Genomic DNA, 12,341 nt, shown 5'->3' with positions numbered 1-12,341 from the left:
ATCTCGTTGAGAGATAATGGACGTGTTTGGCGAGCAAGGTGAAATCCTTTGGGTAAAGGAGGTGCGTATCGGATTCTCTTCTAGAGAACTTTTATTTTGTGCCTATGTTTGATATAGGTGGTTCTTGCTCGATTGTGTGGATGGTTAGTGGTATCCGTTAGGGTTCACTATAGTGTAGCAGAGCGCGATGTTACGCTACTCGTTGTTCAAGGCCAAAAGGGCATTGAGATTGGTGAAGCTTGACTTTCGAGTCCGCTAACTTCATCATGGTTATTGATGGGTGGAGCATGACCTTCGAGTCCGCTGACTTCATCATGGGAGTATGCGATTGGTGGAGCATGACCTTCGGGGTTCGCTGACTTCATCATGGTATTGTTGATTGGTGAAGCATGACCTTCGGAGTCCGCTGACTTCATCATGGTATTGTTGATTGGTGAAGCATGACCTTCGGGGTCCGCTGACTTCATCATGATATTATTGATTGGTGAAGCATGACCTTCGGGGTCCGCTGACTTCGTCATGGGAGTAGTGATATATCGGTGAAGCATGACCGTTAACGGGGTCCGCTGACTTCATCCGGTGTTGAGTGATCTATCGGTTGTTTTATACACCGATGGTGTGGTCGTGAGGACCATGTTGTGTGATTAGTGATGTGATAGCCGTGTTTCGCTCACATGTTGTTACGAGTGTGACAATAGTCGATTTTGTACACCTTAGGATTAGCGTTGGCATAGTCATTTTGGGCGCTTTTGGTTTTAGCCGTTGCTTATGATGTTAGGAAAGTGGCGTATTGGTTGTATTGCGCACTACAAAGGATGTTTAGTGGTAAGTGTAATCCGTAAGGATTCATGTGGTTCGATCTTCAACGTTCGGATCGTTGACTTTAGGTTAAGACTTGGTCACTTTTATCGTTGTCCTTGGTAAAGGTACCCTAAGGAATTGATATCTCGGTACGAGATTGGTTGAGTTTTTCCTGATATGGGGAAAGGAGCAGGTTTTAGTGCTCGGATAGTGGTTTTGATAAATCGCGGGGGACGATTTTAGTTGTTAAAGGTGATCCAATGGGAAGAGTTGCCTAGGGAAGTCGGATTGGGACTTATGTTTGAGGACCGTAGGGTGTGGTCCGTTTGGTTAAGTGACGAGGATCACGAGGACGTGATCGATTCTAAGTGGGGGAGAGTTGTAACACCCTGTTTCTGTTTCTGATTTAGTAGTAGATCGGGACGCCGTCCAGATAGGGGGACGCCGTCCAGCAACAAAAGGTGGGACGCCGTCCAAGGTTTGGGACGCCGTCCAAACTGTCTGTCGAGCCATCTGTTTTAATTTGTTATTAATGGGTAAAATGGTAATTTCACTTGGATGCCGGTTTGGAGCCTTCAAGGCTGATCCCTTGATCATTTTTGGATCACTTTACACCCACACAAACACTCTCAACCTTATCTAGAGAGAGAAGAGAAGTTTAGAGAGAGAGAGAGAGGTGGATTTGGAGAGGAAGGAGTCAATTTCTCGCAAAAGCTCCGGTTCTAAAGTTGTTCATCTCGCTCCTAGCTACGTTGTGGTGGTATTGGTAAGCTCAAACTCCGAATTTCATTTGTTAAATTTGATATTCAAGTTAGGGTTTTGAGTTACTTTGTTGTGAAACCCTTTTAGGTGATGAAATGGGTTTATGGTGACTAGTTATTCTTGTCACTCGGTGGGTTTTGGGTCGGTTGACGATTTGGACTTGTTTAGGGTTTGATGGTGAGTTTAATCACTAGGTTTAGTGATTATGGAAGTGTTGGAACACTTTTGGGTGTGTTTGGTTGCCTAATTTTGAAATGGGTCAAATTAGGGTTTTGGTGTCAAAATGGGTATGACACGTGTTTAACACTTGTGTTCGGGTTTAATTGGTGTGTTAGGACCATTTTCACTCGTGTTAGTGATTATTGGTTAGTTTTGGGCGCGGTTTGTACTTGGAAGTGCATTTGGGTCGAAATTGCACTAAGTGTCATATGGGTTGGTTTGTAAGTCAACCCTAATCGTGTTATTGTATTTGTGATAATGGAATAGGTACTTTCCATTGGCGCGTTGTGGATTATTCGGAAGCATTCATCAAGACGACGAGGTGAGTGTTAATATCCTATGTGCATATGTATATGTAGGATGGGTGCGGGTCGGGTGAAGGGGTTCTCGGTTATAGAGCTCCCTTCTCATATAGGTGGAATTGTTGGACTTGTGTATAGGTCCAATTGGCACGATTGTGCATTTTGGTTGACTACCTTGGCGAGGTGCACACTTTGTGTGTACGTTATCACATGGGCGTGTGATGTGGATTATATAACCCCAATGGCGAAGGGTTAATATTGTGAGTGGAATATCTATGTATGTATGTATATGTTTTATATGCCCGTAGTAATGGTGTCACATAGCCGTTTTTGTGACCATAGTTGTGGACATAGCCGTTTTGTCCAATTGATAATTATGCACATAGCCGTGTTTGTGCATATGGTGGTGAGTAATAGCCGTGTTTTACTCCCACGTTGTTGCCCGTATTAATTGGTTGTTGTATGGAATATTTCGGTTATAATTCTGGTTTTGATTGTAAATCGGTCTTGGCGGTTGATAACTATTCTGATAATTATTTCCAGGCCTTTGGTTTATGTATGAAATATTCTCTCTTTGTTCCATTGTTAATTCAATACTGAGACAATCTTTTGTCAAATGTGGTCCTCCACACTGCTCACAACTAATTCGTATTGAGTGAATATCTTTAGTCATTTTTTCCATTCGTCTCTCCACAGCATCTATCTTTGCAGAAATGGAATCTAAGTCATGGCTAGAATCGGCTCTAGCTGCTTTAGATGATCTAATGATATCTTTTTCTTGGTGCCACTCATGTGAGTGAGAAGCAGTGTTATCAATAATTTTGTAAGCATCAGTTTCGGTTTTCTTCATAATAGAACCACCAGCTGCTATATCTATGTCTTTCCTTGTAGTGATGTCGCATCCTTGGTAGAATATTTGTACTATTTGACAGGTGTCTAAACCATGTTGCGGACATCCTCTTAACAACTTTCCATATCTTGTCCATGCCTCATATAGAGTTTCATTTGGCTTCTGTGTAAACGTAACAATTTCTGCTTGAAGTCTTACGGCTTTAGATGCAGGAAAGAATTGTTTAAGAAATTTTTCAACTAAAACGTCCCATGTATCAATCGCCCCTTCAGGTAACGATTCCAACCAATCTTTGGCTTCTCCCTTTAAAGTCCAGGGAAATAACATGAGATATATCTGTTCATCCTCCACTTCTCTTATTTTAAATAGTGTGCAGATCCTATTAAAAGTACGTAAATGTTCATTTGGATCTTCCTTCGGCGCACCACTAAATTGGCATTGATTAGTCACCATGTGTAGAATTTGTCCTTTGATTTCATAATCTGGCGCATTAATGTCTGGATGAGTAATTGCGTGACCTTGGCCAGTGCGTTTAGCTCTCATTCGGTCTTCCATACTTAAAGGTTCCAGATTCTCCATAATTGAATTTGTTGAATCGGAATCACTAGAGGATTTTGATTTAATGGTTCGTTCCTCAACAATCTCTGTTTGAATGATTGGTGGTTCCGGGGAAAAGTTTAGTGGTTCAGGATCTACGAACCGTTCCTGAATATTCTCCGGATTCTCAATTGTGAGGTCGGGTTCAAAAAATGGATTATCGGAAATTTAAACTGAAGTACTTGGTCGACTGGATGACGATTCTAAAGAAAAATCAACGGCAGTAATATTTGCTAAATGTCTTGATCTAGTTACAGGTGGTGAACGTACAAAAGGTGGTGAACGTCTTGCTCGGTGCATTCACTGAATATCCTATTAGTTTTTAAAAGGAAAGAAAAATTATAATAAGTTATCCAATCAATAGACTTTTCTGATTTTGCCCACGTTTCGAATAGCTAAAAGATGCAGCAGAGGGGCAGGATTCGTTTGGTCTCAATATAATTGAGGACTGTTTGGCTCCAATAACCCGGTCCACGTACAAATCCAACTATTACTACGAACTAGAAAATTTTTATGTCTATCAATTTAACCACTTAAAATAAATTTTCGTAATTTTAAGAAATTTAGATAAGAAGTAGAATAAAAATCTATGTCCTAAAACTAGAATAGCGAGAAATAAGAAAGAAAAAGAGTTCGTCGGAAAAAGGTCGAAAAAGAAAAATGGTTGAAAAATAAAAGGTGACGGAAAAATAAAAGAAACTTATAAAAACTTAAAAATACTTGACTAACCTAACCTTATTACTACAACTAACTTAAAATTATAATCGCAAATTGAGATTACTAATTGGAATGATAATTGATACATAGGTAAAAGGTGTCTAAAAATATTAAAGCTTACAGGAAAAACTAAATCCCAAATGGAAATAACTTAAAAAGAAACTAAAACTTAAAAAGGCGTCGCAAAATTCTAAAGCACTTAAATCTTAGTCTAAAGAAAAAGCACTTAAGGAATTCTACGGCAAAGCCTAAAAATCTAGAAGTAAAAATAACTATGGAAAAAACTAAGTTTAAAACTAAATATGAGCGTAAAATACAAATATTACGCTAAAACCAATAAAAAGTTACAAAATATAAAAATAAACTTAAAGTTGTAAAAAGTAAAAATTTTTATAAAAATATTATATTATTTATTTTTAAAGGTATCAATTTTATAATTTATTAAAACAAAATAAAATTAATTAAAACTAAAAAAAGAATACAAAATAAACTAAATAATAAAATAACAATACCCTAATTAGGGTTAATTAATAATAATTATTAATTTAAACCCTAAACTGGTCGGACTAGGTTACCAGACCTGTCAACTCACCTCATGCGATCGCATGAGGTGTTAGTTGTTTTACCATGCGATCGCATGGCTTGCGAATTCGGGCCACACTTTGGGCTGCAACAGTGATCGGGCCGAGTGGTTTTTTACTACTTTTTTTTTTAAATTTCTGTTTTAATATTTATAAAAAGTATTTATATTAAATAAAACTTATCTAAAAAACTAAGATAAAAATAAAATACTTTATGATTTTATAAATAACAATCTAAAAAAAATAGATTTATATATAATTTTTTTTTTTCGGTTTTAAAATATATTTATAAAATAAATTAAATAAAACTTATATTTTTACAAACTAAAGAAACTTTATAAAACTTTAATATTTATCAAACTCCTAAAAATATTTATATTTTTGTTTTTCTTTTAATATTTTTGAATATTTAAAACGTATTTTTACAAAAGCGTACTAAAAATAAAAATCTTTTTTTTTTTTACATTAGCGTTGCGCTTCCGGCTTTTAAGCTAGAATGATGTTCCCCGGCAGCGGCGCCAAAAATACTTGATGTGGTAGCGGAGGGGTATATAAAATAGTTATTAATTTTAGCAGAAAATACTATTAAATACGATACAATTTTACACAAGATATTTATTTATTTAGAGAATGGATATACTTAAACCTTGCTACAACACTTATAGGCAGTGTACCTAATCGTACAGTAGTGTAGTTTTTAGTAAGTCCGGTTCGTTCCACAGGGAAATCTTTAAACAAAACTTAACGTTATATTAGTTTACTTTCATAAAAATACATACATATATATATATATATATATATATATATATATATATATATATATATATATATATATATATATATATATATATATATATATATATATATATATAAGTAATATTATTATTATAAAGGGGGGTTTTTACCGTTTAATGACCGGTTTGTCGATTTTAAAACTTTAGTCGCAGTTAAAACCAAATGTAAAATATTAAAAATAAATACAAGACTTAAATTAAAGCGTAAAGTAAATATTGATAATGAAATTGCGAATAATAAAAGTGCGATAAAATAAACTTGCGATAATTAAAGAGTACGATAATTAAAAGTGCAATTAAATAAAATAACAATAAAAATGCGATAATTAGAAGTGCAATTAAATATAAAATAAAAGAAATTAAATATGAAATAAAAGAATTATGCTTATTTAAACTTCCGTAATCATGATGTTTGACGTGTTGATTTTAGTTTTATGCCCATGGGTTAATTGTCCTTTGTCCTGAATTATTTAATATGTCCGTTTGGTTTTTGTCCATAACAGTCCATCAGTCATAAATATAAAGTGCGAGTGTCCTCATCAAATTATTCTTATACCCGAAGTTAAATATTCCAACTAATTGGGGACTTAAACTGTAACAAGATTTTAATACTTTGTTTAATAATTACACCAGGATGTCGACTGAGTGTAACCCAAGGTTTTAATATTTTGTTATTAATTATACCAAGTGTCCTTGTACATAATTTCACCCCTGTTTTAATTATTCTAGTGGCTATTAATCCATTCCCGTGTCCGGTTAAATGAACGATTATTTGTACATATAAATACCCTGCCCATCGTGTCCGATTGAGTGTATATGGTAATTTATAGGGACGCCCAATTGTAAATCTTTATATTAACATTAACAAACTATCATTTAGTTAAACAAATATAAAGCCCATTAATAGCCCATAGTCTAATTTCCACAAGTGTCGTTCTTTTGTCCAAACCCCAATTATGGTACAAAGCCCAATTATCCAATTTTAGTAATTAGCCCAACATCATGATTACTTCGGATTAAATAAGCATAATAATAACTTAGCTACGAGACATTAATGTAAAAAGGTTGAACATAACTTACAATGATTAAAAATAGCGTAGCGTTACACGGACAGAATTTCGACTTACACCCTTACAATATTCGCTAACATACCCTTATTATTAGAATTATAATTAAAATTAAAATTAAAATATAAATTATAAATATAAATATATCGTATGAATGGAGAGAAAGAAAGATAGATGGATGATTTTGGTTCACCAAAGCTCGATTTTTATAGGCATGTGGGCTGGAACTGGGGCTCATGCGATCGCATGGATTTATGCCTTCCAGGCCATGCGATCGCATGGCCAGCTAGGGAGGCTCATTTTTGGTTGTTTTCTTCTGCCGACGGTTTTATAAATAATATAATATATTAAATAATTATAAGAATTATTTAAATATTATATTATATTTATGTGCATAGTTGACTTGTAATTTTTAGTCCGTTGCGTCGAGCGTTGAGAGTTGACTCTGGTCCCGGTTCCGGATTTTCGAACGTCCTTGCGTATAATTTAATATCTTGTACTTTGCGTTTTGAATCTTGTACTCTTGTAATTTCGAGACGTTTCTTATCAATAATTGGAACCTCTTTGATTGTATTTTGTACTTTTGAGCTTTTTGGTCGTTTGCGTCTTCAATTCGTCGAATCTGTCTTTTGTCTTCACCTTTTATTATTTAAACGAATATCACTTGTAAATAGAACAATTGCAACTAAAAGCTTGTCTTTCTTGAGGAATAATGCTATGAAATATATGTTCGTTTTTAGCATTATCAAATATTCCCACACTTGAGCGTTGCTTGTCCTCAAGCAATATCGTCTTGAAATACTAGAATCACTTCTTTATTCTTCACACTTTGTACATCAGTGATTTCTATACGGCGGTATAAACAATGATAGTAACGATAGAACCATGGTTAAAGGTGGGTGTGTCATCCACAGTTGCCTTGGGTTTAGGTCAACGACACTTGCAATCAAATAGCCGATTTACTTTCGGTTTCCAAAGCAAAGTGCACATTTGAAAGGCGGTTTACAGTCCCACATGACTATGAAAATGTAGATCCTTAAGGAAATTGGATCTTTATGAAAATATTTGATCTTTTGAAAATTCAAGCTAGCTTTTACCCTAGATAAGTTTTCCGGAATAACCCTTTACCGGTGTTTGCAAAATATTTTTGTGGGTTTGGTGGGTTTCAGATTTGAAAATTTTAGCTCAAAACTTGCGGTTTTGTGTCACCCACTTGCTAACCTTGTATTTGGAAAGCAACACGTCCAGTTTACTTGTCCCGTATATTACCTTTCGATAAACTACCGTCCGGTTGTAAAGGAAAGCGTTGAACAAGCAACTGTTAAGGCAATGTCCCCTGACATGCTTTTAATTATGGTCTATAACGTGTCGGATGCAATTACTATCCTTGGTAGGATCAATAGTAAAGCTCACCCTTATGATTTTTCGGTCTGGCACAAGGTCCTGTCTTTGACCACTATGCAACCACCGTTCTTACGGTTGACACCCGATTTGGTTCAGGTGACCAAATGAATTCCAGGTGAATTCCTAGGATTTTACGTTCAATGGTAATGAACGCATTGAAAATGGGTTTTCAGAAAACAAATCGGTTTTAATTTTGATCAAAATATTTTCTCGTTCAAGCTCGAGTTTAGATATCATTGAATTCCATGAGTTTGAATTCTCAATCTTTAAGGTCAATCTCAAGGATTGAGTAATATCAGGCTTAAAAGCTGATTTTTAATCTTTAAGGAGATTATCCTTTCTGGGGATCTGATTCATTAGTCTTATCCAGCTAATTTGCACGGTGCCCCCCCATTTTACGAGATAAATCCTTCTCATGGTTAGGATAAATCTGACCACTTGGCGACCCTGTTTAATGCTGAGGTCCGTGGATTTCCTGCTGATTTTAGAGATGACTTTTCTAGATTTTTCGTCAACCTACAGCTGGTCTGGACGACAACTTCTTGACCTAAATCAAGAAGCGCGTGTCTTTTTCGGAAGACTTTACTTCCTTTTAATGATGGAATTGATTCATCGTGTAGATCCATCTCTTCTTTTCTTTCATTGGGTAAAATGGTTTAGTTTAGTCCAAAGCAAAAGTATTTTCAGTTATTTGTTAGAGATATATGTGACATATGTTTAAGATAACTTGGTAAATTTTTCCACACTTGGCTTTTATTTTCCTTTTTATCGTCCTCTATTCCATTTTAAATGAATTTCAACATTTTGGTTTGTTTCTCAATTTATGTCCTTTCCGAGGTTATAATAATTTCGGTGTTAACACCTAGTTTTATCGTTCATAAATATGTATAAACATGATTTTGAGTTCATTTAATTGAAAATTTTGAAAAATTTTACTAGAATTGGGTAGTCAGTATATAAGACTAGGGCTGTTCTTTATTATCAGAGAGCACTAGATTCTAATACAACTACTGCTTTACTAGTATTTTTAATGGTAACCAAGTGTATAAAGTAAAAATTTTTAAAATCCGAAAGAATTTAACCCCTTCCCACACTTAAGATCTTGCAATGCCCTCATTTGCAAGAAATCAGTAACAATTTAAATTATTGAGGGTGATTTGTGTGTAAATGATTAAATTTTACCAAAGTTTCCAAATATATTGGCGTTTGTTTGCTGAATGATAAATGGTGCATATCATTTGTTCATTTCGTCTGTTGTTACATCACATTTATTTGTCATCTTGTCGTCAAAATTAGTAGCTTTTGCTGAACTGAATGCCAGTCTTTGAAAATGCGCTGTTTTACCCTGTTTTGTACAATCGACAATATACATACATACAAATATAATCATGCATGGCAATTTGAAATGGGACTTAATATCCCACTTTCAAATTCTAAATATGAAATATTCGTACACAATAATAATAAAATAATAAAATAATAAAAATTACACAAATATATCCAATAACATAAGTTTAAACATGAAAAAGTCAAAAGATAAAAACATAAAAATCATAAAAATAACCAAATGGAACTAAATCAGTCTGGATAGGGGTTCCAGTTCATCTCATCGGGTGGGTTCCATTGTTGGTTATAGGTGTTCTGATAGGCTTGGTCATAGTCATACCGGTTAAAGGGTGGTCGGATATCGGGGCTATGTGGCGGAAAATGAGCAGGTCGAGTAGGTACATAGTTATTTGGTACCTGATATGATAGCTGGCTCATGATTTGGTGCTAATGAACTAACCAGCTATCGTGTTGGCGTCGCCTATAATCCTCGTATACTCGCTCGGAGTTCCACTGCTCATACATACTATGTCTTGCCGCGTTTGTCATTGCTTCCTCATCTATACGAACGTGGACGTCAAGAATAGCATCTCGAAAGACATCCCTAATGTCTTCCGCCTCCTCCATTTCCTCGTCTGAGCCTCTCTCTACCTGAGGATGAGATCCCTCATAGGGTACTGCCTGGTTACGTCTACTTTTCAATACCTTAGCACCCACATAAACTTTCAATCCTAAGGGCTCAACCTGTTCTCTACAAATCTGTAATGGACCCCCTTGGTTCCTATCAACACCTAAATACTCTCCAATGAGAGTAACAAAAATACCTCCTCCTATTATACTCCCGTCCTGCATTCCCTCTACCATTTTAGATAAATAAAAAGCAACACAGTAAGGGATATTGACAAAGCTTCTAGGATCCCGAATACACTTTAGGTAGAATAAATCATATAAGGTAATTTTTTCTTTATTATGACCTCTTTGTGTAATCGAGTTAGCCAAAAATCTATGAATAATACGAAGCTCGGCTCTGTCAATATGTGTATAGGAGTGTCCTCCTGCTCGTGTAAAAACATCAAAATGTGACATACGCCTCCAAATGGCGTCAGCGTCAAAGTTACTATCTACCAGTTCACCATAATGAATCAAGTTTGTACAATCGGGTAATAGCAACTCACCAGGAGTATATATCTGTAAGGCCCTGGCCATGTCCAGCATGGACATTCTGTACATCCTACCGCCAAGGATAAACCTAAGAAATCTTCTATCATCTATTCTAACTATATTTGTATCAAGTGATACAGTACTCATCAACTCAACACACCATTCCTTATATACAGGTCTACGAATGGTGAAAAGACGTTCCCAATCTGTAAAAGAAGAACTGCCATACCTTTGAACTAAAAGCTGTCTAACACGATCAGCTAGATGGACCGTTTCCAAAGGGGCCCAATCAATTACCCTTGGCACCTCTACATTTTTTGTTACCAATTTGAATTTGTTCCTTTGATATGTCTCGTAATCTCTCCATCTTCTATCAAATCTCAGATTAGGATGTAGAGTGTGCTCAGGAATCGTTGGGAATTCTACTGGCGGCCTCATTGGGAATACTATGAATTCATCAACAAACTGTACCGGATCATAATAAGGTATGTGCTGATCAGGCTGTTGTTGTTCCTGTTGCGGTTCTTGTTCATGTTGCATTTCTGGCTGTGGTTCTTGTGCTGGTGCTGGTCGTCTAAATGATGATGCTCCTGAACCTCCAGTATCGGCTCTCTGTAAAACACATTAAACATAAAATTTGTGCATCCAAATATGCATTAGTGTTAGCAAAATAACAACTTAAAACAATCACTATAACATGTTAAATCAAAATTAAACTTATACACATTTTCACAATTTTTCACAATTCTACATTTTTCAAATAAGCACATATGAAAATGTATACAAAATTCATAAGCATTTAACTCAAATAACATGTCAAAATAGTCATTACTGATAAGTAAACAAGTCTTAAATGGCAAATATATCAAATTAATCAAGTTCATGAATTTTGGACTTAAAAAGTCCACTTTAATCTCCAAAAATCATGTTTAGGATCATTGTTTGGATCATTTAACTATCTAAACATGTTACACTACTCAATTTAGCAATAATTCGTGATAAAAATCGGCCATAACCTGTTTATATCAAAAAGCCCCAAATTGCTCAAGAACACAAACCCTAGATTTCTTAAAATTTTGAAGTTTTTGGCTTCAAATCATGTTAAATAGCATCAATCTAGGTTATACATGCATAAAATACTAACAATTTAACACTAATTACACTAGAAATTAACAAAATTGCATTAGGTAAAAAATTGGTAATTATCACAAAAACTAGGAATTTATAGAGTTTAGGGGTGTAATTTTTACCAATTTGCTGAGGAATGAGAATCTAGGCATGATTAGAGCAAGAAAAATGACGAATTACGGTGGAAAAATGGCGAAAATTGGTGAATTTTTGGGTGAGTTTCGGGTGTATGTGTGTGTGTTGTGGTGAAGAACAGACCCGCTGCTGTTATTTGTTTCTGACCTGCATTTGGTCCCCATGCAATCGCATGGGTTCCAAGTGCAAACCCCATGCGATCGCATGGGGTGCCGGCTACAGTGTTTTCTGGTTTTTTTTTTTTTTTTTTTTAAACCTTATGCTTTATAAAACTTATAATTAATTAAATTTTAAAAATTTTGTTTTCCTTTAGGATCGAGGGCATTTCGGATCGTTGTCCTAGTCTGTCTCTCGACAAAATTTTAAAATTTGTCAAATCAAAGCGCGGTTTTTAAAAGTAAAGATTTTTGGGTTTTTTAATGTTTTTGGCATACTTTAATTCAATAAGATTAAAAATAATGATAATAAAAGTTCTCGTCCCTCCCTCGGGTAAAGCA

The sequence above is a fragment of the Rutidosis leptorrhynchoides genome, chromosome 2, assembly GCF_046630445.1.
Source record: "Rutidosis leptorrhynchoides isolate AG116_Rl617_1_P2 chromosome 2, CSIRO_AGI_Rlap_v1, whole genome shotgun sequence".
NCBI classification, from domain to species: domain Eukaryota; kingdom Viridiplantae; phylum Streptophyta; class Magnoliopsida; order Asterales; family Asteraceae; genus Rutidosis; species Rutidosis leptorrhynchoides.
Note: the sequence above shows the minus strand (reverse complement) of the source record.